The following is a 5,000-nucleotide window of genomic DNA, read 5'->3' on the forward strand; positions in this document are numbered from 1 at the left end:
TTGTGCCTTAACCTAACCCATGTTGTCCCCTAACCTAACCCAAGTTGTCCCCTAACCTAACCCATGTTGTCCCCTAACCTAACCCATGTTGTGCCTTAACCTAACCCATGTTGTGCCTTAACCTAACCCATGTTGTGCCTTAACCTAACCCATGTTGTCCCCTAACCTAACCCATGTTGTCCCCTAACCTAACCCATGTTGTGCCTTAACCTAACCCATGTTGTCCCCTAACCTAACCCATGTTGTGCCTTAACCTAACCCATGTTGTCCCCTAACCTAACCCATGTTGTCCCCTAACCTAACCCATGTTGTCCCCTAACCTAACCCATGTTGTGCCTTAACCTAACCCATGTTGTGCCTTAACCTAACCCATGTTGTCCCCTAACCTAACCCATGTTGTCCCCTAACCTAACCCATGTTGTCCCCTAACCTAACCCATGTTGTCCCCTAACCTAACCCATGTTGTCCCCTAACCTAACCCATGTTGTGCCTTAACCTAACCCATGTTGTGCCGTAACCTAACCCATGTTGTGCCTTAACCTAACCCATGTTGTGCCTTAACCTAACCCATGTTGTGCCTTAACCTAACCCATGTTGTGCCTTAACCTAACCCATGTTGTGCCTTAACCTAACCCACGTTGTCCCCTAACGTAACCCACGTTGTCCCCTAACGTAACCCACGTTGTCCCCTAACGTAACCCACGTTGTCCCCTAACGTAACCCACGTTGTCCCCTAACGTAACCCACGTTGTCCCCTAACGTAACCCACGTTGTCCCCTAACGTAACCCACGTTGTCGCCTATCGTAACCCACGTTGTCGCCTAAACCTGCTCTGTAATTGTTATACGACTCGTTCAATTAGTGTAGTGTTGCCCACCCGCAACCCTCGCAATATAGTTCGCTACTCGCACTGCCCGCTCCCCTGTGTATCGCTTCATGTTAAACACCTTGCAAGTCTTGCTGACTTTCCACATGCTCCTGCTGTACACTGTAATGTGGATGGCAGCAGGGCGTACATGCCGCCCCCCCCCCCCCCCACCTCTCCCCACGTCCCCACCTTGCCCCCTGCCTTCGCAAGGTGGTTGGTGACAAGTTTGCATGTTCAATGCCCTTCGCATGCGACGTACGCAGGCTACGTTGTGGTGCGGCCTGTGTCAACTGTCCGCTGATGTCGTACGCGTGAACCACAATCTGTACTGCACATTCGTCCTTATGTACTGAATGATACATCGTGGCACATGTGTGACCGTACAACGACTGCGCCCAAAAACGGCGGACCATACAGTGCAAATATTGTGCACGCAGCTACGTGTCGTCTCCCTATGAGAGCTGGATTGCAGTGTGGTACGCCATAGAGACGTGTGGGAGGAACGGACGCCGTGGATGGCGATCAGCATGAGCTGTCTGTTGATGTATTCGGACCTAGTCGTCTCTCCTCACACACCGTGATGGCATGGTGCAGCGCGTTCCATATCTGCGACATGCTACAGAAGCCGGTTGACAGTCGTTCGAGCAATGGACATCGCATACGTACGGGGGCCACCTTCCACGTATTGTCTAGGCGTGCACATTTTGTTGCGTGTATGTGGGCAGACGTAGTGTGGCGTGACACCTGACACAGGCATGCAATAATGGTTGAAGTTGCAAATGGCGATGGACGCCTACGTTTTCTGGTGAAGTTACGCAAATGAAGAAATGGTAACCCGTTGTGGTGCGGTTGTTCTCGCTAGGGGTGAATCGGTGATGGCGACGATAGGTTGAGGTACTAACCGGTTGTTCCAGCGATACCCACCATGCCGACGAAACTGAACGGCATCTGGGTGTGAAGCGATACGCGGCGGTGGCTGGGTGGGACCGTCCCCGGCCGGTGAGGGGGCGCCTCCCGGCGTGCTGGCCGCGCGGTGCGTGGGCGCACGCGCTACAGCCGGCTGGTGGGGGCGGCCAGTGGCAGGCGCGCCGGCCGACGGACGCGGCAGGCGTCGCAGCTGCGCGCCGGCGCACCCTGCGCGCGGCGCCGTGCGGCCAAAGTAGGTCCTCGCGGGCCCGGTGCGAAGCGCGGTGGACATCTGCAGTGTGCTGGTCCGATTGAGGACTGTGTGCGTTGAGGATGCGCCGCCGCCCGGCGCTCGGCGCCGCGACGCCGTCTGCTGCTCGGTCGCCCCAGCGGTTCTCGCTGGTGGTTTGTATCGCAGCTGTGCGGATGTGTTGGCGTGTGCGCTGTGCTGGGAGAGTTCGCTTCGGCACCCAAGTGGGGCTTTTGTCCTTCTGTGGCGCTGGCGTTGGAGCTGCCGGTCACCGTAGGTGGCGCGTGTTGTCTCCCGCCGGCAATGCCACGACAGCACGCTCCCGGGCCTCTGTCGGCAGCGGCAAGCTCAGTTGGGAGCACGGGTGGTCGCACCGAAAGCGTCTACTCGCCTAACTCCGGGCGATTGCGCCTCTCTCGAACCCGACCAAGTACTTGGGACGGCGCTGCGCGCCGCCGGGACCTGAGAGGGTTTCGAGGTGTATTGTGCAGGGGAGCTCAGCCTCCTCCTGTTTGCAGAATGATTGAGCGGACGCTTGCGTGTTCGCGCGGGCCCCCGGGACACACTCCCGGGCGGCCGGCTGCTCAGCTCTAGTTGACGCAGCTCCCTGGTTGATCCTGCCAGTAGTCATATGCTTGTCTCAAAGATTAAGCCATGCATGTCTCAGTACAAGCCGCATTAAGGTGAAACCGCGAATGGCTCATTAAATCAGTTATGGTTCCTTAGATCGTACCCACGTTACTTGGATAACTGTGGTAATTCTAGAGCTAATACATGCAAACAGAGTCCCGACCAGAGATGGAAGGGACGCTTTTATTAGATCAAAACCAATCGGTCGGCTCGTCCGGTCCGTTTGCCTTGGTGACTCTGAATAACTTTGGGCTGATCGCACGGTCCTCGTACCGGCGACGCATCTTTCAAATGTCTGCCTTATCAACTGTCGATGGTAGGTTCTGCGCCTACCATGGTTGTAACGGGTAACGGGGAATCAGGGTTCGATTCCGGAGAGGGAGCCTGAGAAACGGCTACCACATCCAAGGAAGGCAGCAGGCGCGCAAATTACCCACTCCCGGCACGGGGAGGTAGTGACGAAAAATAACGATACGGGACTCATCCGAGGCCCCGTAATCGGAATGAGTACACTTTAAATCCTTTAACGAGTATCTATTGGAGGGCAAGTCTGGTGCCAGCAGCCGCGGTAATTCCAGCTCCAATAGCGTATATTAAAGTTGTTGCGGTTAAAAAGCTCGTAGTTGGATTTGTGTCCCACGCTGTTGGTTCACCGCCCGTCGGTGTTTAACTGGCATGTATCGTGGGACGTCCTGCCGGTGGGGCGAGCCGAAGGCGTGCGACCGCCCCGTGCGTGCTCGTGCGTCCCGAGGCGGACCCCGTTGAAATCCTACCAGGGTGCTCTTTATTGAGTGTCTCGGTGGGCCGGCACGTTTACTTTGAACAAATTAGAGTGCTTAAAGCAGGCAAGCCCGCCTGAATACTGTGTGCATGGAATAATGGAATAGGACCTCGGTTCTATTTTGTTGGTTTTCGGAACCCGAGGTAATGATTAATAGGGACAGGCGGGGCATTCGTATTGCGACGTTAGAGGTGAAATTCTTGGATCGTCGCAAGACGAACAGAAGCGAAAGCATTTGCCAAGTATGTTTTCATTAATCAAGAACGAAAGTTAGAGGTTCGAAGGCGATCAGATACCGCCCTAGTTCTAACCATAAACGATGCCAGCCAGCGATCCGCCGCAGTTCCTCCGATGACTCGGCGGGCAGCCTCCGGGAAACCAAAGCTTTTGGGTTCCGGGGGAAGTATGGTTGCAAAGCTGAAACTTAAAGGAATTGACGGAAGGGCACCACCAGGAGTGGAGCCTGCGGCTTAATTTGACTCAACACGGGAAACCTCACCAGGCCCGGACACCGGAAGGATTGACAGATTGATAGCTCTTTCTTGATTCGGTGGGTGGTGGTGCATGGCCGTTCTTAGTTGGTGGAGCGATTTGTCTGGTTAATTCCGATAACGAACGAGACTCTAGCCTGCTAACTAGTCGCGTGACATCCTTCGTGCTGTCAGCGATTACTTTTCTTCTTAGAGGGACAGGCGGCTTCTAGCCGCACGAGATTGAGCAATAACAGGTCTGTGATGCCCTTAGATGTTCTGGGCCGCACGCGCGCTACACTGAAGGAATCAGCGTGTCTTCCTAGGCCGAAAGGTCGGGGTAACCCGCTGAACCTCCTTCGTGCTAGGGATTGGGGCTTGCAATTGTTCCCCATGAACGAGGAATTCCCAGTAAGCGCGAGTCATAAGCTCGCGTTGATTACGTCCCTGCCCTTTGTACACACCGCCCGTCGCTACTACCGATTGAATGATTTAGTGAGGTCTTCGGACTGGTACGCGGCATTGACTCTGTCGTTGCCGATGCTACCGGAAAGATGACCAAACTTGATCATTTAGAGGAAGTAAAAGTCGTAACAAGGTTTCCGTAGGTGAACCTGCGGAAGGATCATTACCGACTAGACTGCATGTCTTTCGATGTGCGTGTCGTGTCGCGCAACACGCTACCTGTACGGCTCGCAGTAGCCGTGCGCCGCGTGCGGAACCACGCGTGCCTCTCAAAACTAGCGGCAATGTTGTGTGGTACGAGCGCTGAAGCGCTGGAGCGGCTGGCCTGCGGCACCTGGCGCCTGGCGCCGGTTTTGAATGACTTTCGCCCGAGTGCCTGTCCGCTCCGGTGTGGAGCCGTACGACGCCCGTCGGCCGTGAGGCCGTTGGACACAGAACGCTGGAACAGGGGCCGCCACACGCCTCACTCCCGCCTATGCGACCGTCTCGAAAGAGACGGCGGAAACTTGAGAAAAGATCACCCAGGACGGTGGATCACTCGGCTCGTGGGTCGATGAAGAACGCAGCAAATTGCGCGTCGACATGTGAACTGCAGGACACATGAACATCGACGTTTCGAACGCACATTGC

The 5,000-nt window shown here is 55.6% G+C and overlaps 2 non-coding genes across 2 annotated transcripts in view; both read left to right on the plus strand.

The window, feature by feature from the left end:
- Positions 1 to 2,628: 2,628 nt before the first annotated feature.
- LOC124724751 lies at positions 2,629 to 4,536 on the plus strand. The gene has a single exon (XR_007006603.1). It is a non-coding gene; the product is annotated as a small subunit ribosomal RNA (ribosomal RNA).
- A 352-nt stretch (positions 4,537 to 4,888) lies between these two features.
- The window catches only part of LOC124724756, a 155-nt gene continuing 43 nt past the window's right edge, over positions 4,889 to 5,000 (plus strand). Inside the window, exon 1 of the ribosomal RNA XR_007006605.1 lies at positions 4,889 to 5,000. This exon is cut by the window's right edge and continues 43 nt beyond it. This is a non-coding gene — a ribosomal RNA (5.8S ribosomal RNA).

The sequence above is a fragment of the Schistocerca piceifrons genome, unplaced genomic scaffold (genome assembly GCF_021461385.2).
Source record: "Schistocerca piceifrons isolate TAMUIC-IGC-003096 unplaced genomic scaffold, iqSchPice1.1 HiC_scaffold_1001, whole genome shotgun sequence".
In the NCBI taxonomy this organism is placed as follows: Eukaryota; Metazoa; Arthropoda; class Insecta; order Orthoptera; family Acrididae; genus Schistocerca; species Schistocerca piceifrons.